We start from the raw sequence: 27,836 nt of genomic DNA on the forward strand, positions 1-27,836 counted from the left end.
AGACAGTGAGTTACATTGGAATATCTTTGGTTTGAGGCACCTTTGAAATCAAAAGTGAAGTAACCTAGTATCTTTTATTATCTGACATAGCAGATTGTAATTCCTATGAAGAAATAGATCATTTTTAATTCATTGCTTTACCTCCACTTGTTGAATAGAATTTTAAATTGTAGGAGAGATCTGGTCGGAATCAATTATGTTAGTCATTGGCATGGAGGTGGTTATAGAAATCATGGGTGTAGATGGTATTTTTCAGCAAAGAAATATCAAGAAAGATAAAGACAATATTTGAGTAGGTATACTGGCAAGAAAAAAAGATAGATTTCTATCTGAGAAACCTAAAATAAATACTCTGGTGTGTACTAACTAGTGTCAGAGCTTCAAGTAGTGGGGGTACCAGAAACCAAAGAAAAGAGAGCTTTTTTCAAGGAAGTTAGTTTGTGACGTACAAGATGGAATATAATTATCAATCACTTTTTTACAATTAGAAGAAGTAATTGATATTTCTATCAAAAACAATTTCTCTGACAACAAGGGACTAAGCAGTGAATAAATCTAGGGAACTGGAGCCTGAAAGTATGGAATAATCTTTCAGGGACTCTGACTCTGAAGGGAATAATATGATGGGAGGATGAATAAAGAGTAGATGATTGAATGTGAGGGGCAATCCAGGGGCAAGGAGGGGGGTTAAAGTTCATCTTTTGTTGCTTCATTATGCAAGACTTGACTTCACTAGGAATTAGCCTTTGCTTCTAAACCCACCTCTTTCCTTCCCATCCAACCCCCAAAACAAACTCTGCTGCCCCCCCAAATTCTGGCATTCTTCATTGTATTTGCTCATTGAGGAATCACAAGCCAAGCCACAGCCCCTATGACCTTTGTTAATTTTTCTCGTATTTCTGCTTCTTGCTTGGAATCCTTGTTTAGATGTCCCAGTCCCTTCCAGTGGCCAAGAAAAGTGATATGACAATGATTTTCTGAAGACATATGTGATGCTGCCGACATTGCTGAAGTTCACACCCAGATGCCAGCCTGTTTCCAATGCTTTGGATACTGTCCGTGGTGCTGAACATGTGGACACAGATGCCACAGCTTTTGCCAATTTCGGCAGCACCCTTCCCACTCTCTCAAGCCTGAGCCAATATAGCACTGCTGTTCCTGTCTCATGTGGGGGCTGCTTCCTCACCCATGCTGTTGCTTCCCCAATTCTGCAGATGACTTATCTACGCCATACGATAGGATGATAAAGCAGTAGATATTTTAGTACTTCCTCTTTGATTTCAGCCATATATGTAGCTCTGAAGACTGGTCTGAGATCTCAAAAACATACACTAGGAACTCTTGCAAATTGCCCATCTTCTTAATTTGTACAACCAGGAGTCTCTTTTCTTGGCTGAGATTAATTTTCCCTCCTCAGTGGATACACTCCAAATATATTCAGGAGCATCTTAACTTGCCTGGGTCAATCCTGCTGTAGTGCACTTTAGCCTCAAACTATAATAAGGTGATGCTTATCCCTACACATGGGCATGTTGTCTTTAGAGTTACACCGATGTGATAGAACAGTACAGCAATAACAGCTCTATCTTCTGCTCCTGACGAAAGAACAGTGTGTGTGCTGCCTCAGTTTCAGAGAAATTGGCCAACCATTGCAATTGTTCCCTAGGGTTTCTATTCTGTCTTTGTTATTCCTTTTATTTTTCAGTTTAATTTTTGGCAAAGGAGGAAATAATTTGCTCAAATTCCAAAAAATAAACATATGCTAAAGTAAAACAAACACAGATCTATTTTAATAGAGAAAGTAGAAGCTGGATATTAAAATACACATTTGTATTTCACAGGTTTGAGTCATGACAGGTGGGTCAGGAATGTGCTATGACTGAAAATATAGCAAGAATAATAATAATAAATTGTGTTATAATAAAATTTAAAAACTAGTTGGGGTGTCTTAGTTATTTTGGACCCTTATTCTTCCCCCATCAAAGAAACTGAGACTTGCCTTGTCATGTTCCATTAAAGAAAATCACTCTTGGGATTTGGGTTGGTCTATAGATCAACTTGAGGAAAGCTAGTGTTTTCAATATGTTGAGTGTTGTATTTTATGACCATGGTGTATTGTTTAACCCTCCTCCTATTTAGGTCTTACCTAAACCCTTTCACTGACATTCAATTCTAATTCTTAAAATTTCTTCTTTTATCCATTCTTTTTTCTTTTTTGCAATGATTGTGGTTTTCAATGTCTAAATGAAGTTCCTTTATTTTTGTTACTAACTTCTAATTTAAATTGTATTGTGCTCAGAAAATGTAGAGTATGTCTTGTTACCATTTCCTTTGTTTTCTAATTTTCTTGCATTTGAAACTGTGCTCAGATCATTTTTCTTTGGGAACTACAGCCTTGAAATTTCCTTTAGAACAGGTCTCTTGGAGATAAAATCTTCCCCTGTTTACTTACTGTCTAAATATCTTTATTTCCTCTTCATCCTTGAAAGATCCTTTGGCTGACTGACAATTCTAGGTAGACAGGTATTTTTTCCCAGCTCCTAGTAGATATTATTTGACTGTGTGTTGGCTTGTGTTTTTGCTGTTTAAATGTCTGCCATCACTCTAACTGTCATTTCCTTTAATTGACGTGGCCTTGCTTTCTGCCCCTTCAAGGTTTTATCTTCATCTTCCCTTTAGTAATTCTACTGCCACATGTCTACATGGATTTCCTTTTATTTATTTTCCTGAAAGCTATTATACCTTCTAGATCAGTGACTTCATATTTTCATCAGCTCTGAAAGATTGTTTAGCTATAATTTCTCTAAACACTATGAATTTTCAGTTGTGTTCTTTAACGCATTTATACATAGAAATTCTGTTTCAAATCTTTATTTTTTATTTATTATCTTATACTTCCTTTTACAGATACTTCTTTTCAAAACATCACATATATGTCTACTGAAAGTATATTCTATATTTGTTGACTCCAAATTCTAAGGCCTATTGTATATTGTTTCTGCTGGCTGTTCTGTAGAGAGATGACCCTTCTCCTTTTTGTGAGCTTTTTATATTCTCTTTTAATCTATTGCCATGTATGGACTAATCTGGGGAAACTTTCCTCTTAAGATGGCTTGTTCTGCTTCTGCTTTGTTTCTGCCAGTTGCAGAAGGTAACACCTGACCAGTACTACCTCAAAGGTAATGGTTTCCAAAGTTGAAAGCCCCCATAGAAGTGTCCATATAGGAATCAGGTATTAGCACAACTCTGTTTCAGCATGCCTGAACATTCAGACTAATTTATATTTGTATGTCTGTTTCCCAAATTCCCACCTCCTCCATGTCTACCTACCTTGGATTCCAAGGGTTTGTCTCCAAGCTACTGCAGGTTACTCCAGCCCGGGCTCCATCAGTACAGCAGGGGCCCAGCTCAGGCTTATAGGATTGTTTGAGCCCAAGAGTCATCCTGCGACTAGTGAACCAGGGAGGTGTCCATGAGTGTGACTGTCATGGGCCTATCCTTAGGGAAGAGTGTGTACATGTGTACATGCATGTGCATGTGCATGTGTGTACTTGTATATGTATGAGTGTGCTGCTTCTCAAAACTTCCAGTCAATTAATATGACAAGAAATAGAAGTCCTCAGAGTCATTTTCAAACTGTTATTTTCCTAAAATTATATTAAACATCAAGAAATAATGGAGACACTAAATATTAAATCTTGCAAATGTACTTCTAGGCCTTTACAAATATCAGAAGGTTACCATTAAATAGGTAACTTATAAATTTGAGAACAACCGCTGGGTATATAGAAATACTGTCTACAGTTTCCAAGCTATCAAAGAGTTAGAAGGGAATACAGAAATCTAATCAAGTGGAAGGCAGGAAAATAGGAAGTGTGAAGAAAAAGGACATTTAAGAAAACACAAAATTTGGTGGCAAAAATAAACCCAGATGTGTTACTAATCAATATAAATAATAACAGTAAATTCTCCAATTAAGAAAAAAACTGTGAGAAGTAGACTACATTAAGGGAAAATATCACCAATATGATATTTATAAGAAACACACTTAAAATTAATTGAAATATACACATACAGGAAGATGGAAAATTAAGAAATATAAAAAGATAAGAGAGACATTAACTAAAAGAAAGCCACCCATTTCTCATCTCTTTTCATGTCTACCACGAGTGGTTTAAGAGTTCATGGCTGGAGATTTCTTATTTTATTTGTACCACAAGAATAAATGATGGCTTTTCTTGTTCTATTATTCTAAAAGCAAGATATAATTTGGTACTTAATCTAAACCTCTTTTATGGTAATTTAAGTTACTTTTCTAGTCTCAAGAAATGAAATGAATATTGGGGAACAATTTTCATGTCATGATGTCTCAGTAGCTAATGAATATTTCCCATAACCTTTTCTACTGTTCAAAAGGGACACCTAATTCATCTTTATCAAGTACACAGAGCCAGATAATTGTAAATTCAATTCAAGATCATAATTCTAAGATTGAGGCTCAAAACTTTTATGAGCAGAGAAACATACTGATAGAAGAATGCCATGGAAATATAATTAGAAATAAAGGTACCTCCAGCCAAGTCCCAGCCCATGATTTGGGTGTATCACTCATTATTTCATGAATACCCACTAAATGTTAGGAATTTTGAGAACTATGTTTATTGAGATTAAAACAAACTGGAGAACTACCTAATCTCAAAGGACACATCTACTCCTTTAGGGGTTTTGGATGAGTAAACATTATTGCCATAGAACAAAATGCTGTAACCCAGACATAAAATTGTATAATAAAGTCAGACGCTATTCCAAAGAGAATACTTTCCACATGGCAGCCGAAGTGATCTTTCAAAATATTGTCCAAGTCATTCCTCCACGCAAATATCCACTGTTTTTCTTTTCGATCGGAGCCCTTCCGTTGCCAAGCTCCCCTTCAGTAAACGGCCAGAAAGTAAATAATTTGGGGCCGCACCACCTCTGTGGCATTTATGCAGCTCTGCCATAGTGCAGGGAAAATAGCCCCAGATGAAGCTTTAAAGAGTGGGTGCGGATGTGTTCCAATAAATCTTGTTCATAGACAATAAGTTTTTTCAAGATTTTTCTTTCTTTTTTTTTTTGGAAGGAGGGAGGTTGGAGAATTTATTGCTTCTGCTGCTTTTATTGCTCTTGTTTTTCCAGAAATTTGGTTGTATGTGCAAGTTTAATCACTTATTTTTTTAAAGTGCTTAGAGTACAGTGTCTGCCGAGAGTTAAGTCTTCAGCTTTTATTCCTATGACAACTCATGTTATTTTGATAATAGCAGCACAATTATTATCTATCTTACAGTTATAAGATACACAAAACTTAGGGATAGAAAATGCCACTCTATTTCATAACTAAAATTATGTTCTTGACTCTGATCTCATGGTTTGGCTTGGCAGTAAACAACTTAATTTTATCCAGTGAGTTTTCTTTTTTTTTAAAAGCCATAGTCAAGAGTCATTCCAATTCTTTTGAAGCCTCCTCTGCAGATGGCTCTCGCTCTGTGCTCCACTTCCCAAGTCGTGTAAGGAGCCACAAGAGGGGTTGTGTTCCTGATCTTGTTTGCTTTGTTATCCGAGTCAGGGCATTGCTGTAGCTGCCATTCTTGCAGTCTGGTCTGTGGCTTGTGTATGCCCAGCACTCATTCTCTTCCATGGCCCATGGGTCAGTCTTCCACTTCCTGGCATCATGAGCCCACATGGGCTGACTCCCTTGCCCAGCCCACCTGCTTGCCCAGTGATCAGTTGTCCCTCTTCTGCCCACCTCTCCCTGCATCTTCCTCCAGTCTCTGGAGACTGGAGCCCCAGTCAAGTTCCCACATAACTTCTTGTGTGTATATGTGTGTATGCCTATTTTTTTGGGCTGTGCACATGGAAGTTCCCAGGCCAAATTAGGGGGTGCAGCGACAGCAGCACCAGAGCCTAGCCGCATCTGTGACCCACACCACAGCTCATAGCAATGCCGGATCCTTAACCCACCGAGGGGGCCAGGGATCAAACCCGTGCCCTCATGGATAGTAGTTGGGTTCATTATCACTGAGCCACAATGGGAACTCCCTCCCACATTACTTCTAACATCTCCTGTATCTATAAGTCACACACAAGTTCCCCTGTAGCAGTGCAAAGTCAGAGATACTATAAGACTTCTACTGCCCTTCTCCCAGAATCTTCCCTGCTGGGTTTGTTATGAGATAGCTGTGGTCACAGAGGCATCTAGGGGATGCCTCTCACTCCTCAGACCCCAGCAGGGGAGTAAAGTATCAGCATCTCTGCTCTTCAATTTAGAGGAACTTGGGACAGTTGAGAAGAGTAACAGGAAGCCAGCAGATGAAGGACCAGCATGTAACCAAGGTGAGCAGTGAGCATCATGACCCATCATACCCTCACACCTTTCTCCTTGCAGTTCCTTTATTCTAAATGTTTATTTATTTGTTTACTGCTTTTTAGGGCTACACCTGGGGCATATGGAAATTCTCAGGCTAGGGGTTGAATCAGAGCTTCAGCTGCCAGCCTACACCAGAGCCACAGCAATGCCAGATCCTTAACCCACTGAGCTGGGCCAGGGATCGAACCCACATCCTCATGGATACTAGTTGGGCTCATTACCGATGAGCCACAATGGGACTCCCCGTTTACACTAAATCTTGGAAGAGCACTTGAACCATGTAACAAGTAAGAGTGTGGATTCTAGAGTAAGATTGCAGGCATTCAAGTTCTGGTTCTCAGGGTTCCCATTGTGGCTCAGCAGTAACAAACCCAACTAGTATCCATGAGGATGTGGGTTTGATCCCTGGCCCCGCTCAGTGGATGAAGGATCCAGTGTTGCCATGAGCTGTGGTGTAGGTCGCAGACACAGCTCGGATCCCGCGTTGCTGTAGCTGTGTTATAGGCTGGCAGCTGCAGCTCTGATTCTACCCCTAGCCTGGGAGCGTCCATATTCTGCTGATGTGGCCCTAAAAAGACAAAGAACAAACAAAAAAAAGTTCCAGTTCTACTGCATTTTTAAGGTATGACCTTCACCAGTTTTCTCAGTTACCTGAAGTCTGTCTTTCTTCAATTTTAAAAACTGGGATGATAGCCACCCTGTGAGAGAGGTATTACTTCCAGGATTAATGAGATCATCAATGTTAAAGTTCCCGCACAGGGCCTGGCATATCGTAAGGGCTTGCTAAATATTACATGAGTCTTCTGAGATAATTCCTATACTTTTATTTATTTATATAAAGAGGAAGACAGAAAGGACAAAGGAAGCTCAGCTCCAGGAGACAGAATATAGGAGGTAAGGAATCAACAATATCAAGTAGTGTGTCAGCCAGGTCAGGAAAGGAAAGGATTGTGGGGCTGTTTCCTAGGCAAGAGGTGGAGGAGAGAGAGGCAGGATGGAATACAGGGACTTGTGTGTCATCTGCTTTGGTCGGGGTTCTTCAGAGAAACAATCAATTATATAGGCATATATATGAGACATTATATGGGATTGGGCCCCATGATTTGTGGAGGCTTAGAAAGCCAAAGCTTTGCAGCTGGAGACCCAGAAGAGCCTGTGGTTTATTTCCAGTTTGTATCCAAAAGTCTGAGAACCAGGACAGGTAATGGTTTATTACAGTGTAAGTGGACAGGCTCCAGACCTAAGAGCCAGTGTTTTAGTCTGATCCAAAAGCAGGAAAAGATGGATGTCTTAGCTCAAGCAGTCCGGCGGGAGGATTTTTCTCTTATCCTAGCCCTGTTTTTGTTCTATTTTCGTCTTCAACTATTCTGTGGCTAAGGTCCACCTCTGTGAGGGAGGGCCATCTTCTTTATTCTCTTTACCAATTCCAAGATTAATCTCATCCAGGAACACCCTCACAGACACACCCAGAATAGTGTTTGGCCAAATGCTTGCGCCCCAGTCAAATGGGCACATACAATTAATGGTCATACCATTTTATGTGATTTCCATGACTGCAGACCAAAGGCACCACTAGTCCAAACAAATGGCCTGGGTTGAGGAGGGAGAGCACTCTCGTGCTTAGTTAGGTAAAGATGGAAAAGGATAATGTGTCCGCATATTCTGTAATCGATTTTGCTTCCCAGTCTGGGTGGTTTCCAACATAATAATCTTCTTTGTTTAATTGCTCTACATGGAGGTACCTTGTAATGAGTGGAAACTTTAGAAATGGGAGCTTATAAAATTTAGTCCTCCCACAGTTATTGTTGGTCTTTCCTGAAACATGAAAAGTAAAAATAATTTATCCTTCTCTTATTGTCTGTATAGAAATTAAATGAACATCAATGAACATCCATATGTCAAAAGGCCTTTCTCAATTTTTTTAGCATAGCTTATAGATTTGAATTTCCTCACTTACATAGCTTTAATGTTGATCATATTCTTCACTCCCTTCTAATACAAAAGCAGAAACAGAACCCTTTTAATTTTTCTGGTGCCAGAATAATGCCATCTGTATGTTTAAGTTTTTATTGCATAGCTCACATCAAGAAAATAAATCTTGAAGTAGAGACTAGAGAAATTAATGAAATAGAATGAGAATTTAAGTCTTAATATAATATGTAAATTTAATATCCTGAAACTACAGTCTTTTTATATCAAATATATTTCAAAATTAATTTTATGTATTTAAAGAAAAGGTAGGTAGGAAGGGCAAAATGGGGGTATAGGATTAAGAGATACAAACTACTACATATAAAATTAACCAGCATCAAAGATATATGGTACAGTACAGGGTAATATCTGCATTATTTTATAATAAATTTAAATGGAGTAGAACCTATAAAAATATTGAACTGTTTTGTATATCTGAAATTAATAGAGTATTGTAAATCAACTGTACTTCAATTTAAGAAAGAAAAAATATACTTTTTAACTTTTAGCATGTTTTATTTAGAGATTTTTCTGTGTTTAACAATGCTTTTTTTGCTTAATATTATTTTATTATTGTTGTTTGTCTCACAATGAGAAAAGTTTCGTGACAGTTGACAATAAGAAATTTAAATGTTTGAAGAAAGAAATTTAAAATACAAATTAATAAATGAAATGATAATTATATCAAAAATTTTAATGTTTTAAAATACTTCAAGTTTTTTTTTTTTTTTTTTTTTTTAATTCAGATTTCAGGAGTTTCCATTGTGGCGCAGTGGAAATGAATCTGACTAGTATCCATGAGGATGCTGGTTAGATTCCTGGCCTTGCTCAGTGGTTCAGGGATCCGGAGTTGCCATGAGCTGTGGTATATGTAGGTCGCAGATGCGGCTCAGATCCTGAGTTGCTGTGGCTGTGGCGTAGGCCGGCAGCTGTAGCTCTGATTCAGCCCCTAGTCTGGAAACCTCCATGTGCCGTGTGTGTGGCCCTAAAAAGCAAAAAAAAAGAAAAAGAAAAGAAATTCAGATTTCATTATATATTTTAGTGTTGGCAGTCTTAAGATTAATTAAAAATTTTATTGCTAGAACAAAACTTAGGAAAGTTATGAAAATACCCCTGAAATTAATCCTTTATTGATGTCAAATATTTTTGTAATCATAGCATACTTAATTATGAAGTTTAATCAATTGTCAAAATTTCATCACTTATACAGTTCTTCAGAAGCTCATCATTTTCTGTAAAGCAAGCAATATCAAATGTATGAAGAAACTAAGGTTTGTTAGAATTGAATATACGTCATTGGAATAAAATGTGTCACAATTTCCCCATGTCACAGTTTTATATGGCAGACCTCTCTTTTTCCTGTCACTTTGGGCATGATTACCCCATGATTGCTGTGGCCTTACATCCAAGCTCTCCAGAAAAATTCTCAGTAGAATTTGGAAAGAAAATTGAGGGACAAAAATAAAGGGAGAAAGAAGATGAGAAGGAAGGAGGGAGAAAAGGGACCCACGATTTAGATTAGCCATGGCATTATGTCAATGGCAGATTAAAAAAAGATAGCTCTGTAAAGTTTATGCAAAAGTAATTCATCTAAATCAGTGGAAAAAAAGATCTCATTAGAGAGGTATATTTGTGTGTTAGGAATAGAATATATATATATATATATATATATATATATATATACACTAAATATATACACACACATAACTATACTTCCGTTTTATATTTTTAGCTTATTTTAATTTTCTGTGCTGTTAATATTGGAAAATTATACACATAATAAAATTACAATGACTATTATGGGAGTGTCAAAACAATGCATTACTTATTTGTTTTATTTGACTATTCGATAAATAAGAAAATCTTTTAGAATGTTATAATTAGCATAATATTTTTCGGTATAAAATTTTCCCAAAGAAATATTGTAATAGAAATAAAACATTATAATATATATTTTTATCAAGTCAATCATATCTCAATACCAGTGAATCCTCTAGGATAAGAAATGCCTCATGGATTTAATTATTTATTTATTTATTGTGATGCCTCATATTCAATTTTAAAATGCTAGGCTGCATAGAGTCTTGTTTTCTAAAGAGTAATCTAGAGAATATGGTAAAGGGAATATTTTGCTCTGAAAGCAAAACCCTATATTCTTATTTTGAGGAAGAATTACATGAGAAACTTCTTCAGAGCAGAATCCATGATATATGATATTGTCAATATTTTTCTTAATATCCTGAAATTGCAAGAGGCAAGTGCATGAGAGAATTTTATATTTCCACTTGAGAATTTTATTGACTTTGAGAGTCTTCTAAAACTGAATACATGGCATGGTTAAATTCATTTTATATAGTCTCCCTACTAATTTCCAAATAACTATTGTTAAATGTGTAGGTATCCTTTTAGTTTCATTTTGGATCATTGTATGGTATTTTTGATTAATAATAGCTACTAAAAATCAGGACGTACAAGGGTTGGATTTTTTTACTGTCAGGCCATCAAAGACTAATGTTATTTAAGAGAGAAAAAAAAAAGTGCAGGTCGGTGTGCAGGGTAACTGCTGTCCTGTCAAGACTCACTGGATGGGGCTGCACTAGTTTCTCCACAAGGCTCTTAACATGGCTCAATTCTCACTGGCTGTGGGGGGTTTTTCTGTTGGGTAGTTCACAGTATGAGGACTGAATTTTCTTAGAGCAAATGAGAGAGAGAGAGAGAGATGGAGACTGAAGTAGAGAACTAAGTTGAAGTCACCATTTCTGGAAAAATCTTAGGAGTAACACCCCGTTACCTTTGCTGGAAGTGAGTCATTGTTTGTTAGAAGTGAGTTCCTAGGTCCAAGAAGTGGGGAATGTTGAGGGCCAACCTCGTAGCTATTTGTTGCATGGTATTTCAATCTCTATATGTAGAATATCTTTCGGTATTGAAAACGACTTTTGTTGGAGAAAAAGAAACTAAAATTTAGTGGATTAAAACAATAAAGATACATATTTCTCATGTTTTTGTTAACCGACTAGTTGGTCCTTTTGCTTCACATGAGGATGAGCACTGGGGTGGTCCAGCACCCACTCCCATGGTAAGCAGTTGGTGTTGTCCAAAAGTTGGGAGCTTTCTTCATAGCATGTTTGTTGGGCTCTGTAAGAGGGAGTGGACCAAGACTGAGTGCCTCAGAAGGAAGCAAGCTATATTCTTTAATATCTAGCTTCAGAAGTCCAAGATGGCACTCTTTTCTACTGGTCTCAGGACCACCTCAGTTTCCCAGGGAGGGGACATGACTTGTACCTCTTAATGGGGACCTGTCATCCCTCTAAAGGGAGAGAAGGAATCTTCTTCAAGAACACCTTTGGAGATGGACCACTTCAGTGTGCCCTTTGGCTGTGACCATCATATACCATTCACAAGCTATAGATACTCACCTCTTTCCATAGCCCTCAAAAGTGCCATCCCTTATGGCATCAGCTTGAAGTCCAGTATCTTATCCACTTTATCTGGTCCAACTATACAGTAGATTGCAAAGTAGCACTCCATTGACACAGGTCTTCAAGTGGGGTTCCCTTAATGGTGAGACCATAAACCAACAGAACACTAAAATCTAACAAAAGTTGCTATTTCCTCTGATTCACAGAGGGCACCTTCTTTGTTCCAGGCCCCTTTTCTGCTCCCTGGAGAGGTTCTCCACCACTGCTGGCTCTGTTCTATTAAGATATCTTTCCTTCCTCCCTCAAACTGTCCCAGGTTTGCAAGTAAGTGGCTTTCTCAGCCTTCTTCCTGACTTGAGGGAGTTGGCACCCTAGAACCTTCTTTTCATCTTAAGTTATTTGTTTCTTTCAGTGAAAGCTGGGATACGAGTCACCAAAACGTCGAGGCTTTGCTGTTTACAATGTCATCATGCATTCTATTGAGCACATTCCTGCATGCTTTGGGAAGATGCCCCTGAGATTCTTCCAGCCTGTTACCTAGCTGTGTAGTTGTCTCAGGTTTTTCTTTATGACTTTGTGAAGTTTTAACCAAGAGTCTTAACAGATGCTCTGATCGTCCCCCTTGAGAACACAGTTAACTGTCAACACTCTAAATTTGATCTTTGCTCCAGACTTTATGCTACTTTCAGACTCATTTTTACACTGGACAAGTAGGAAATAAACAAACAAAAGAGTCCAGAGTTGCAAGATTCCTCTTAAGAATCTGTATCTTATTTTAGGCACCTAAGAGAAACCATTTGGCACTTTCCACATTCTGCCTGGAAATCTCCTGAGTAAAATCCACAGCTTCATTGAGTGTGTTTCCTCTCTTCCATGTTACCCAGGCGATAGTGTCTCAGAACTTACATCCCTAAAAACACAGCTGCCTGTGTTGTATGCAGTAAGATTTTTCTAAGCTGTTCTCCCAGCCCCATTGACGGTTTTTTCAAGTGCCTCTGACCTCCAGCCACCCAGTGCCAAAGCACAGAAAAAAAATTCTTTTACGTAGAGCAGTAGCAGTGTCTCCCATCATCAACAGAGAATGAGTGGTCTCATTGTTCTGCACTTTCACAAAAAACTTGACATTGTCCATCTTAGGTTTTATTTTCAGTCCATTAGCTGAGTGATGGGATCACGTTGTTGTTTTAATTGACCTTTTCTTGGTTATTCGAAGGTTAAATGCCTTGGATTTTATGTTTTCTGGATACCTGGATTTCTTCTTTCGTGCAACATATGTTCAGGACGTTTGGCCATCTTACACTGTGTTCTCTGTCACATACCATCGGTCTGTAGATATGCTGAATGTCATGATTTGAAGGTTATGTACGTTGATAATACCTTCTTGTAGGGTGTGACTCAGGTTGGCACTTAACTTTTAGCACACTGTCTACATGACTCCAACATCTTCTGGATTCTATTTCATATAAGTGCTGATCTAATTACTCTTCTTTTGAGGAAATGGCTTTTCTTTTTCCCTGGCTGGTTAAAATATTTTCCCATTCTCAGCAGTTTTGAATGCTCTGAATAATCATCTCTTTAGATATTGTATGCCCTCCATTTTCTTTCTCTTTCTAGAGACCTGTTAAGATTAGCATTGCTCAGAGTTCCCACTGTGGTGCAGGGGAAACAAATCTGACTAGGAGCCATGAGGTTACAGGTTCGATCCATGGCCTCACTCAGTGGGTAAAGGATCTGGCATTCCCATGAGCTGTGGTGTAAGTCAAAGACAGGGCTCGGATCCTGCGTTGCTGTGGCTGTGGTGCAGGGTGGCAGCTGTAGCACTAATTCAACTTCTAGCCTGGGAACCTCCATATACAGCAGGTGCAGCCCTAAAATGAAAGAGAAAAAAAAAAAGATTAGCATCGCTCCCTCTGTCCCGTCTTTCAACATCTCTTGCATTCTCTCATTCTTTATCTCTCTGTGCTACACATCGGAGATGTCTTTCAATGCATTAATTTTAATCTGCTGTTAAATCTGTCTATTGGGTTTTTATTTCAGTTATTATTATTTTTTTTTGAATTTCAGTTATTGTGGTTTTCATTTCTAGGTTGGTTTGGTTGTTTTTCAAAAGTACTGGGTTCTTTTTGACAACTATCCCCTGCAGAGACTGTCAATCTTGTTTATAATTTCTTTAAACATCAGCATAGTTTTTTGGTTTTATTTTATTTTTTTAATAGTCTGACTTGTAGTTCCATTCTCTGGAGTCTTTGATGGTCTGTTTCTGCTACCTTTGTTTGCACTGGCTCTCACTTGGTTTATGTTTTGTTGTTAACCTTTTGCTATAAATAGCTCATTTCTCCTGGAAAATTATTTGTGGAAACTCTCTGGTGCCTGTACTTAAACTATATTCCTACAGAAAGCAGCTGTATTTGCTTCAGCCTGGGCTCTCTACCCATTTATATTCCTTATAAATTAAATGTAAGATTTAAAGTATTTAGGTAATCCAGGTAATTTGTATTGGGGCTGCAAATCTATTGGATTGACAGGATTGGGCTAGAATTTCCTATTCACATCCCTCATCCTGGAAGATGCTTTTATTCAGTTGGATGCTGTGGTTTATGTAGTCCAGTTTCTTGTTTCCTTTGATGGGAACCTCAAACCCACTGTTACAGGCTGGAGAGCAAGATGGGTTATGAATTAACATTATAGACTTTCCTATGAATCAGACATGAATATATTTTTATGGTCTTTCCTACATCCTTCTTGAATTTCTCGTTATTGAATGTTGTTAAGTTCCCCAGCTCTATCCCTGCCTATTATTTTCTCAGGGACACACTCTAGTTCTTCTATCCTGGTAATTGTTAAAGAAGAATTATATATGATCTGTATGTAATTTGTTTTGCCGAACTTTGGCAAGACATCCTTTCATCCTCATTTTTCTCAAACTTTTCTCCAACCTTTTTTTTCTTCTGTTTATCTTCATAAAGAAACTTTTCCATGCTTATTGACTTTTTTCTTTTATACTTCCTTTTTGTTTTTTCCTGGTTCCTTTGATTTGTCCCTGTGGTGTGGTAACCAAGTGGCCAGCAGTGACATGGCTATAGATGGGTACACCAGAGGGGGAAGTGTTGATTGGTGGCATTCCTGGTGATGCATATTCTTGTAGAATGGGAATTCTAGGGCTCTGCGGGAGAATTAGGGCTTCTCAGTGTGATAAAGCTCCCTTTAATCCACACCCCGTGGTGTAGGGCCCCCTGGTGGTGACTGTGCATTAAGTAGATCCCTAGACAGTTCTGGCCACTCTTACTTTATTATCCTCACCTTCTGGTCCACCCCTAAATTCAAGTTTTCCTGGGCCATACAGTTTATAGGAATAATGGGAATTATTTATAACAGAATCAATTTTCTTCAGGTTAATTCATTGCAGGAAATTTATCCTGAAGTGTGCTATACTCTGCTAATTTCAGGTCTTACATTATGTCTTTGATCCATTTTGAGTTAATGTTTGGATATATTGTTAGGTTAAGGGTTAGAATATATTATTTTGCTTGTGGATGTATATATGGTCTTCCCGGCACCATTTGTTGAAAAGACTGTCCTTTCACAGTTGAATGTCTTGATACCCTTGTCAAAAATCATATGACCATATATGGGAGGATTTATTTCTGCTTTTTATGTTGATACAGCTCAAAAATTACATGTGAAGCACTGGAGAAAGGAAGGACTAAGGCAAAGAGTCTGGCTAGGATTCTGATGCCTTAAAGTGATGAGGGCTGGGATTAAGATTGTAGTGGACTGGAGAGAGAGGTTGGTAGTAAGAGACTGTGCAAAAATAATTGAAGCTCTTGGCATCTTGCTGATAGAAGGAACAGTGTAAAGGAGTCAGGTTAATTGTGTTTGTGAAGTTCTCAGCTCAGGAAAGCTCATAAGAAGGCTAACAATTGATAAATGAAAAGTCTAAGGGAATAAAATTAATGGGATTCTATCAATTTTACTCTCTGACTAAACAGGGGACAACTGATTCTCTCCTTCCAACCTAAAATTTATGATATTGGTTTATATTGCTGTAGACCATTACTCTGGGGAAACCAAGGGTTATTTTCACAGGGTTTTTTTTTTTTTTTTTGGCTTTTTAGGGCCAAACCCCTCAGCATATAGAAGTTCCCAGGCTAGAGGATGAATCAGAGCTGCAGCTGCCAGCCTACCCACAGACACAGCAACGTGGATCCGAGCTGTGTCTGCGACTTACACCTCATCTCGCCACAACAACAGATCCTTAACCCACTGAATGAGGCCAGAGATCAAAGCCACATCCTCATGGATACTGATAGGATTCGTTTCCGCTGAGCTACAACGGGAACTCCCTATTTTCACAGCTCTTAATGAAGTAACTTTAGGTGCTTTTGTATTTGAAATATAGAAAAATGAGCAAAGAGAATGTAGATTTAGCATGTGTCTCAATAAACAGGTCTTAAACTGTAGTCTAAGAGCAATTGAGCCATTTCAGGGTTTTACTAATGCAATGCCATTTTCTCAAGTACACAAATACATTTTAAATACCAGTGGAAAGAAATGTCAGTATAGCACTATTAAAAATTTGAAGACATTTCAGTGAACACTTCGATTTTGTATTCGATGCAGGCTGAGAATGAGCTTGATTCTTACAATCCTTAGGAAATGATAGGTTTCAGGGCCACATGGACCCTGACCATCCAGTTCTGCCTGGAGCTCCAGCATCTGTAATTCTTCCCAGTCTCCCAAGATGCAGGTTACATTTTTGAGAAATAACTCTTTCTTGGAGATGGAAGGCTTTAGGGAGCTCCCAGTCTAACTTTCTTAACCTGTGGTTCAAAACCAGGTAGCCAACTCTGATCACTTGTATTCTCAAGTGAAATACACATGAAAAAAAAAGACTGGTTTCTGACACTCAATTCAAACCTGCAGAATCAGTGTGATATTGAGGAAATGAGTGCCAGGAAGATGAAGAGAGATGAGAAAAATGGAGAGGGAGGGATCCTGATTTTTTGGTAATTGTTTAATTCCCATGTACTTACGATGGACCAGGGCTACTTGCTAGTGGAAAATACCAAAAAGTGAGGATCCTTGCAGTTTTCAGATAGCTGCAAACATCTAGGGGCAGAACTTTGAAATTGCCAATCATGGTCTTAGACACAATGCTTTCTTAAGTGGCTTTATACATACTTAGATTAGCTTCATTTTGTTGTTATTTAAAATTGGGGGAGTTCCCTGGTAGCTCAGAGGGGTAAGAATCCTGTGTTGTCAGTACTGTGGCTCAGGTTGCTGCTGTGGCACATTCCCTGGCCAGGGAACTTCTGCATGCCACAGGTTCAGCAAAAAAAAAAAAATTGGGGTGCAATTTTTTTTTTTTTGCCATTTCTTGGGCCACTCTCGAGGCATATGGAGGTTCCCAGGCTAGGGGTCTAATCGGAGCTGTAGCTGCCAGCCTACGCCAGAACCATAACAACTCAGGATCCGAGCCACGTCTGCAACCTACACTACAGCTCACGGCAACGCCGGATCCTTAACCCACTGAGCAAGGCCAGGGATCGAACCCGCAACCTCATGGTTCCTAGTTGGATTCATTAACCACTGAGCCGTGACGGAAACACCGAGTTCTCTGCTTTGTATCAAGCCTTGTTGATATTTTTATCCTAATTTTTTAAGGAAGAAGCTTTATTGTTACACAAGTTCAACATCATTAGAGCTTTCTGGTGAATTCTTCTTTATGAAAGTAATATTTAACCTACTTTTTGATCTTATATTTTGACTTTTAAGTCCATTTTGTTTAATAGAATATCATTACATAATTTTTTCATTTTTTAATTACTTGTACTTGACTGGCACATCCTTTTGTGCCCTTCTACTCTTGGTCTTTCCACATCACCATGCATGGCTCATGGTTTTTCTATAAAGTTTGTGGCTGGGTTTGAGAATTAAAAGAGCAGAAGAATAGCTGGAAACCAAAGACTCTGACTGTGGTGGAAGGAGATGAGAGTTGTGACTTAAAATTAAGAACACTCTTATATTTAAAGACAGAACAAGGTGACTTCAGTGCCTTGTCCAGACTGGCAGAAATTCATCCTATTCAAATAATTCCATGCCTCCTGCATGCTCTAACACTGATCTATCGCCAGTGCCAGTGCTTGGCTTTTTACATTTGCTGTTTTTTTTCCAGTCCCACAATGGCTCTATTTGTCCATGTGCTCTGCTAGTGCCTGGCGTGACAGAGGACACTCAAAGTTTCCAATTAGAGGCAGTTCCAGTTGTATTTAGAAGGGGCTAACGCTCATCAAATTGACCAGAAGCACAGGAAATCGTGTCTTAAAGCTAAATTGCCTTGGCTTGTACAGCTTTATTGTGTTCATAGTGTATTTACTGAGTTGTAACCTTATAAGGCATCTTCAGGATACTTGCATTTATGTATTTACATAATATTGAGAAAGCATGATTTTTTTCATACAATATTTTATATTTTTCATTTTCTGTGATGTAATTTATTTACCTCATTTTCAGTGATGTATACAGTGACATAAGTGGGATGAAAGATACTAATGCCCAGATAACGCCATTCCTCACCACTCACACACACATACAATTTGGGGTGCCACCCCGACTTTCAACTCTTGGCATGTCAGAGACAGGAGGATTCTATGCCTCTGTAGCCATGTGCCACATGTGCTGGCTTAGGTTCCAAAGTAATGCCATTACTAGTTACCAGCCTCTCAAATTACTCTTATGAAGTAATTTCCTGCTCTGACTCTTCTAGGCATAAAAGCTCAGATCTAGGAGTTCCTGTTGTGGCTTGGGGTTACAAACCCACCTAGTATCCATAGGGAGGCAGGTTTGATTCCTGGCCTTGCTCCGTGGTTAAGGATCCAGTGTTGATGTAGGTTGCAAATGTGGCTTGGATCTGGCACATGGCAGGCTGTAGCTCCAATTCAACCCCTAGTCCAGTTCCATACAACCTTCCGAGATGTGTGTTCCAAACTCTTCCATGGCCACCATTCCATCATTCCTCCTGATGACTGAACAACACATGTCCATAACCATGAATGGGTGCTAAGAAAGGAATGAATGGGAAATAATGGAGAGAGGAGGGCACTGGAGGTGTTTTAGTCACAAACAGAGCTGGCACCACTGTTGTGCCAGCAAGAAATGTCCCATTAAACCAGTTCTAGTGAAAAAGATGGTTCAGAAGATGGACCCCCCCCCCCCTTTTTGTGGTTTCATGTAATTTAGGACATACTTACCGGATGAGTGAATGAGGGCATTGCTGAGAGAATTTGGGGCTGGGAACAGTTTGCTAATAATCATTAAGAACTTCCCTGGTTCCCCTTGGACAGAAAATTTAGTATGTTCTATGATAGCTAATTCAGATACACAAACACCAAACACAGTTTAGGACAATCTAGTTTTTAAAAATGGTCTTTATGATTCTTTTGGTCTTCTGATGATTTCTTCTTCCCTCCTGCCCTCAAGGTTTTTCTCTATTCTGTATAGCAAATACATATTTTCCACATAGAAAAATACAGTTGTGATTCTCTATCAAAGTCAAACATTGTAAAGCTTATTTAATGGAAACAAAGCAAAATCCAGCGTCTGTGCATTCGTTTTACTAAAAAGAGTATCTTTTTTTCAGTATATTTAAAATTATGTATATAAGCATCATGAAGAGACGTAATATAAACAGATAAATAAAATTTAAAAAGCAATTCATCTATACAAGCCAAGGAAATATCAATAATATTTTACAGGGCTTGCAAACTTCCTTCTTAAAATTTTTATAAGTTTTTCTTTCTAAAATTTATATATGAGTAAACTTTATGTTAAACTAGAAAAAATAAGTCAGGATATGTAAACTCTGTGTCAGCATTAGACCCTTAAGGAGGCAAACTCAATGCCATGCTGTAATTGTCACAGATAACAGTAAACCTTAAAAAGAGGCTTAAGATATCGTGCTATGGATTTTATTTTTTGTGCTATGAATTTTATACTACAATATGTTGCTTTTAGAAAAGAGTGAAATAAATCAGATTATTAAAATAATATGATGGTGCAAGCTATTTTAATACGTGCTGTCAAGATTTTTTTCCAGTTGGTTTTTAAAACAGCATCTTATATTCAGTTAACCAATTTAAAAATCTACAAACAGTGCTTTTCAATCTTGAGTAGGAAGCAAGGTGTCAACACTGATGAGCTGCAGGCAGGTAAAGCAGAACAGAAAAGTGCCCATTGAAGTGGGCAGTTTCACTGAAAGAGCTGATTTAATAAAGACATGCCTACAGATATTATAGGCTTTCAAAAGTAAGTCAAGATGAAAAGTGGAGACATTATAGAGCTCAGGACATAATTCAGGACATGTGAGATGGTGGAAATTTAAGGACAATGTTGATTAATTTTAATTTTCTTTAAGACCAGCCTGTCAGGTAGTTGAGCTGTGCATTGCAAACATGTTTAGGTATCAACATTGTATTCTGTAATCAGAGGGCTTTGTACATACAGTTACATGGCCGTGACAGGCAATTACATTTTCCCATAAATTGTTGTTCTAGGAACACTCCTGTGTTCTGTGGCATAATAGCATACTTGGGATGTTGAAGCCTAAACTGGTAACACCTTGATTCTAGCTAAGAAAAACACATTTCAGAACTACTCAGTGATTTGTTCAAAGATAGCTATGAGGTGCTTTAGGTTTTAAGTCAGAACAAGTTTATTTTTCTGAAGTTGTTGATCTCACCTTTTGTTCATTAGTAAAACGAAGATGCCTTTGATTTTGATTTAGTCATAAGCTAATTAGGCAAACAGTCATTTACTGAAAGTCCAACCATAAGGTGGTTAGCATAGTGAAAATTCCTTTGGAATGGAAGCTAAATGAATTGCATCTGAGTTAATCAATTGTAACTAGAGTTTTGTTGAGAGAAGGCATTTGTTCATGATTCAAAAATGAGGTTGGTTAGGAGCCCTATCTTCTCTTAAAAAAATACTGAAGACCTCAGAGTGCTTTGGCTTATACAGCTCTGTTATTCAGTTTTTATCCTATTAGACACTTAAAGCTGATAAAAATTTAAATAGCTATTTATTAATTCATAGAAAAATTATCCTGGAAACCAATTATGCATTAACATAAAAGCATATATAAAAACATTGATTAATACTAACATATCAATTAATAAATATTAAAAAATAATTATATTGTTCCACATTTGTATAAATTTAACGTCTGGCTTATTAGGATGCAGAGAGCTTCTCACATCTGCTTCTGCATTACATCTTTGCAGAGTAGTCTTAGGATTGAAATATATGAAGAAAATTCAACCTCACAGAGAAATGTAGATGGAAAAGGGAAGAGTATTTTTATAGACTTTTCAGATAGATACTACCTCGAATTTCAAGAAGTGATAGTTCCTTAAAAGTTCCTTGCAATGAAGAATATGAAACTGTATCAATGAAGTTTTCATATTCTCTTACATTTACATCTATTAATGTATTTTGTTCTTCACACGCTTCCTTTACCCATGTACAATTGTCAGGAAACATATTGAAAAATTATTTATGTATATATTGAGAAGCTGTCAAATACACAGTGATGGATGTGTTTTCATTCGCTTGAAGCTTGCAATTTATTGTTGGAAGCAAACACTGTCAGTTGGTTTTCCTTAAAGTCAGTAGATTCCCTGTGTTCTTCCTGCAGGAAAGATATGTACTCAAAATTTTACATTTGGAAAAATTAGTAATTTTGAGTGTCTCATCAAGGAGATTATTTTAAAGTAAATAAGCTTTTTACCCCCATGAATGCAAGGGAATGAATTATACAGTGAACACTAAGAGCTAAGGTTTGGTGCCATTGTCTTGATTCGTGGTAAAGCATCCATTGTACTCACCATTGCTTTTGCACTATTAACGCAAAGGTCAACATAGATGTTTCAGTATAAGTCATAAGATTTAAAACAACAATTTGCATATTTCAGTACTACTTGCACTTGTTGCCAAGCATTCACTTAACAGAAGATCAGTGATGATAGGTCTATGCTGATACTGAATTAATTCAAGCAAAATAAGCAAGCTCACCCATGCCTGTACACCCAACTGTGAGATAAAAGTGAAGTTCAGTAGACAAGATATTAACTCTGTCTTCTGGTTAAAGCTAACATTTTAAATAAGCAAGTTATGATAAGGGTGGAAAGCAGCAGTGTCCTGGGTTTTTGTTTGTTTGTTTGTTTGTTTTGTTTTGTTTTAAACCACTTTTCAACCAGGGGACATTCAGTGATGGCAGCTGACAAAATTCATTGCTTTCTTATTTTCTCAGGTGTTGTGTGTGCTTCTCCAGCCAACACAATACAATAACCTACTTTATAAGATGTTTCAGTGACTGTCATTTTTAGTTTGAAAAGTGTAACTCATGATTTTTAGCTTTTTCTTGTTTTGTTTTGCAATGTTATTTATTTTTTCAAAATTTCCCAAATAAAAAGTTACATATAATAACTATTTATATAATTGTATGACATAATCTTATTATATATTTATACAATTACTACATTAACATGTATTCTTTTACTGTAAGATAAATGAAAAATTATTTGGCTCTTTTAATATTTCAAGATGTATTGTAGACTTTTATATGGAAAATTAGAAGAGTTACTTTCTCAACCCACCTGCACTATTTAACATGTAAAGATGCTGGAAAAGACATTGGAATAAGAGTTCTCTGACTCATGGAAGTGAAGAATCTACACCAAAGAAAATGAACTAAACTCTAAATAAGAAACACAAGTATAATGAAACCTCTTCCTCCCCAGGTTTCATAGATGTTAAAATTTAACTGACTGTGTTATACAGCAGGATATTTTTGAATAGGGTTATTGCAGTAGTTCAGTTGGAGCGTAATTTTGAGGTCAATTCTTAAAGAAAAATAACTGATTTTTCAGTCATCAATGTGATGATATCTTTGAAATCCAAAAATTTGTTGTTATAGTCTTCAAACTAGAAATAAAAAAGCCACCAAAACGTTTTACAAGGTAAGTTGTCACACTGGCTGGAGAAGTACACACAGTGCTGAGAGATTCTTTAAAGAGCCTATTATGCCTACATTTAATATATTCACTATTTTCCAACTATTTGTCTCAAAATAATGTTGCAATCAAACTGCCACAATAAAATTACTAGAAAATATTTTTCTTCCTAAATCGCAATCAGGCAGATTATTACATCTATAAAGCTGAAGGAAAGATAGCTTTTGTCATCTTTTCATTTCTTTTTTAATTAAATTTTTTTTTTTTTTTTTTTGCTTTTTAGGGCTGCACACACAGTATATGGAGCTTCCCTGGCTAGGGGTTGAATCAGACTTACAGCTGCCACCAGCGTATACCACAGCCACAGCAATGCAGGGTCTGAGCCACATCTGTGACCTACACCACAGCTCATGGCAACGTCAGGTCCCCAACCCACTAAGCAAGGCCAGGGATAGAACCCACATCTTCATGGATACTAGTCAGATTCGTTTCTGCTGAGCAATGACGGGAACGCCCATCTTTTTCTTATGTAGAGCTTTTTCATTTCATTTGGAGGAGATGCCTGCTTTTCATAAATAAAAGTCCTCCTTGAAATGTCAGCTTCATTCTTTTCTCCAGCTTTTATTTATTTATTTATTTATTTATTTTTATGTTGCACCCATGGTATATGGCAGTTCCTGGGACAGGGACTGAATTGGAGCCATAGCTGCAGCAACACCAGATATTTTAACCCACTGTGCTGGACCAGGGATTGAACCTGTGCCTCTGCAGTGACCCGAGTGGCTGCAGTCAGATTCTTAACCCACTGGGCCACAGCGGGAACTTCTCCAGCTTTAAATAGAGACAGTAGGAGTTCCCGTCGTGGCGCAGTGGTTAACGAATCCGACTAGGAACCATGAGGTTGCGGGTTCGGTCCCTGCCCTTGCTCAGTGGGTTAACGATCTGGCGTTGCCGTGAGCTGTGGTGTAGGTTGCAGACGCGGCTCGGATCCCGCGTTACTGTGGCTCTGGTGTAGGCCGGTGGCTGCAGCTCCGACTGGACCCCTAGCCTGGGAACCTCCATATGCGGCAGGAGCGGCCCAAGAAATAGCAAAAAAAAGACCAAAAAATAAATAAATAAATAAATAAATAAATAAATAAATAGAGACAGTATAATAGTGATAGAGGAAAGTGAGCTTTAGTCTTCTCTATCTCTGACAAATGTTCATCCTTCATAGTAAAAAATATATATTATAAATATAATTTTTTTATTTGAGGGGAAATACTGTTAAATTTCATAATACTTACATATGTGTGTGTAGGGGGGATATTTATGAATGAGGACAGAAAATGTACTCATTTTAGTTGTGTTTCCATGTAGGTTCAAGACAAAATTCAAGGTTTCAAAATTAGAATGTATTAGATGAAAATGGGCTACTGGGATTATAGCAGGGAAAATTAAAGATTTGGTTTGTATTTTTAAAAGTTCATTCAGGTTGCTTAGTGGACCACCGATTTGGGAAGCTCTGGAATAGAAAATGATGATGAGTGAGTCCAAGGTCATTGTGCTTCTGCATGGTAATTTATGTCATTGCCTGGGACAACCCTAAGCAATAAATCTATCTCAATATTCTTAAATTCAGTGTAGGCTGTTTTAAAGAACTATTACATTGTTTATTTTCTATCTGTTATTGCAGTTCACAGGGACCGTGTATTGTGATTGTGATATTACTGGTCCTAATAGAAATGGAATTGCAGGAGTGCTTTTTTCCTAAAAGTTTTTTTTTTTTTTTTTTTTTTTTTTTTAAATAATCAGTGCTCTTACCATTAATACAAAGGCAAAAATACATTTTTATAAATTTTTAATTCTTAGAACTAGAATTTCTCTCAATGTTGTCTGTCATGAGTTATAAAAATGACAGAGGTTAGCCCTCAAACTAGAGAATAGAATACCAAGTACATTTTCACAAGAATCACAGGAATAGCCATGCAAAGCTGAAACATACTCATCAAAAAGGAGAGAGTGGGTAGTAATAATGCTATTATTAAGCATTATGCAAAATAGTAAAAAGGATACAATGAATAATAAAGAATCCGGATAACCGAAATGGGTGGGCTTGATGGGTGGGTCTTTTCAATACCAGTAAAACCGCTTAATAGTGACAGCCAATCTGAGTAATTCTCTACAAACAGTTCTTTTTTTTTTTTTTGCCTTTTCTAGGGCTGCTCCCGCAGCATATGGAGGTTCCCAGGCTAGCTACACCACAGCTCACAACAACGCTAGATCCTTAACCCACTGAGCAAGGCCAGGGATCGAACCCGCAACCTCATGGTTCCTAGTTGGATTCGTTAACCACTGCGCCATGACGGGAACTCCTGACAGTTCTTTCTTGTACACAGTAGGTATTACATATACATTTCTTGAAAGAATAACCAAATATCCATTGATTGATATGAAGGAAAAAAAAATCTCTCCTAGGAGGAGGCCTGGTCCAAATGAACTATGTTTTCCTCATTTCTGTTTCTTTCATGATATTTCCTTCTTTCTTTTCTTAAAAGGCAAAAGAACTGTTTTCAAAACAGTTATGCAGACAGTTTTTTCAAAACTTATTACCACTGTTATTTTAATAGTGTCCTACAATAAAATGAGCCTAAATGGGAGATACAGCTAAATTGTGGCAGGGGGGTGGGGGGTGGGGGGAATCCAGGTCTTTCAGAGTGAACAGATTACTATTAAAACAAACAAACCACCAAACCTGTAATGAAAAGTACCCTAGTACCATAAGCCTTCACTTATAGGTTTAGTTCATTCACACATGCAGACATACTAAGAAGCACACTTAGATTCACATGGATATACATGCACATATGATTTTTTTAAAATCTTTTTAGGGCTATACCTGAAGCCTATGGAAGCTTCAGCCTAGGGGTTGAATGAGAGCTGTAGCTGCCAGCCTGCACCACAGCCACAGCAACATGGGATCCAAACCACATCTGTAGCCTACACCACAGTTCACAACAACGCCAGATTCTTAACCCACTGAGCCAGGCCAGGGATCGAACTCAACGTCCTCATGGATAATAGCCAGGTTTGTTACCACTGAGCTACAATGGGAACTCCCACATATGATCTTAATTTCCAGAACTAATTCTATCAAGAAAGAGAGCTGCCCTTTCATATTTCTGTCCTAGGGAGTTCCCATCGTGGCTCAGTGTTTAACAAATCCAACTAGGAACCATGAGGTTGTGGGTTCGATCCCTGCCCTTGCTCAGTGGGTTAAGGATCCAGCGTTGCCATGAGCTGCGGCATAGGTCGCAGACTCAGCTCGGATCCCTAGTTGCTGTGGCTCTGGTGAAGGCTGGCAGCTACAACTCTAATTAGACCCCTAGCCTGGGAACTTCCATGTGCCTCGGGTGCAGCCCTAGAAAAGACAAAAAAAAAAAAAAGTCATATTTCTGTCCTAGACATTTTTGAGCAATGTCTTACAAAACATTTCTAACTTTGTAAGATTTTTGATTTATCACTAATACCATAGTTGCAAAAAGAAATTAAATTTCAAAATCATCTTTTAAATTGAATAGTATGTGTCTCCAAAATAAATCATAGCCTTCTATGCCTTTACTCATAAATAAAAGAAAATCAATTCACAGTAGCTGAGACTATAGGGACGTGTATTGTTTCAAAAAGCAAGAAACTCAGAGAAGTACAGTTCCAGACAAGGTTAATACAGTGCCTTGGTGATATCCTTAAGGACCCACCATTCTCCACAGTTCCATTATTCTCATATAGTAGCCAGCATTTTCTTACCTGAGCATCTATCGGTGTCATAAGTTGGCCACTGCACATGATCCCAAAGGCTCTAACCAAGACACGACCTCAACAAGATCTGGAAAACGACATGCCTTGTCTGTATTTATTATAAAGGGAAAGTTTCTCAGAAGCCCTCAGATAGGCTCATCTTTGTATTATGTGGCTGCGTACCTACCTCTAAACCCATTACAGGAAAGGGAAAGGAGAATAGCATTTTTGAATTATAACAATAAGGAGGTTTTAGAATGCTTATGATAAATCAAGCCTCCCCCAGCACACATAAATGAGCAGAGATGGACAGACACCTGGACTGTGGTAAATTGAGAAGAATGAGGAGAGACTGGAGGCTGAGTTAACAGAGCAGAATAGTGAGGGGCACTTTGAAAACCAGCATAGGATGAAAAGTGAGGGAAGAAGAGTGGTTAAGGATCCTGCATCGTATCTGCGATGGCAGCGTAGGTCACAGCTGCAGCTTGGATTCTGTTCCTGGCCTGGGAACTTCCATATGTCATGGTTGCAGCCAAAAAAGAAAAAAAAAAAGTTGGGGAAGAAGATTTGATAAAAACAAATAGTGCAGTCAGCCAGGGGAGAGGGACCCTAGGTTTTACATATTAACTTTGTGCTTCCAATATTTCAGCTGAAATTGTGTTTCAACAATTTAGGAGGAGTTCCCGTCGTGGCGCAGTGGTTAACGAATCCGACTGGGAACCATGAGGTTGCGGGTTCGGTCCCTGCCCTTGCTCAGTGGGTTAACGATCCGGCGTTGCCGTGAGCTGTGGTGTAGGTTGCAGACACGGCTCGGATCCAGCGTTGCTGTGGCTCTGGCGTAGGCTGGCAGCTACAGCTCCGATTAGACCCCTAGCCTGGGAACCTCCATATGCCACAGGAGCGGCCCAAGAAATAGCAAAAAGACAAAAAAAACCAAAAAACAAAACCAATTTAAAGAATCTTTTAAATTAAACAAAATAATTGTATCCAGAACAGTGGGAGTTTGCCCAAACTCTGAATTATCTATGATACATTTTACAAAAACATCTATTGTCTGATTATAGAATTAAGATGATGAGTAAGATTTTTGCTTGATTATTAGATGAAGAATGCTATTGGAATTTTTTTAAAGGCTTCTTTTAATTGATAAAAATCTCCTGTGGTAATTAATATAGAAATTAACATTTCAGTATTAACATTATCTTGCACTCTTTAACCATTTCATTTCTCCTAAGGTATTTTTAATGGCAGATTCCT

The 27,836-nt window shown here is 38.0% G+C and overlaps 1 protein-coding gene across 8 annotated transcripts in view; it reads left to right on the forward strand.

Moving 5' to 3' along the window:
• Positions 1-27,836, forward strand: part of NETO1 (neuropilin and tolloid like 1) — a 108,726-nt gene that overhangs the window by 34,114 nt on the left and 46,776 nt on the right. The gene's annotated exons all lie outside the window — the stretch shown is intronic.

Source organism: Sus scrofa, chromosome 1 (assembly GCF_054392235.1).
Source record: "Sus scrofa isolate SSC_HxYL_T2T_F1_AM1 chromosome 1, Sscrofa_HxYL_maternal_Yorkshire_Landrace_v2.0, whole genome shotgun sequence".
NCBI classification, from domain to species: domain Eukaryota; kingdom Metazoa; phylum Chordata; class Mammalia; order Artiodactyla; family Suidae; genus Sus; species Sus scrofa.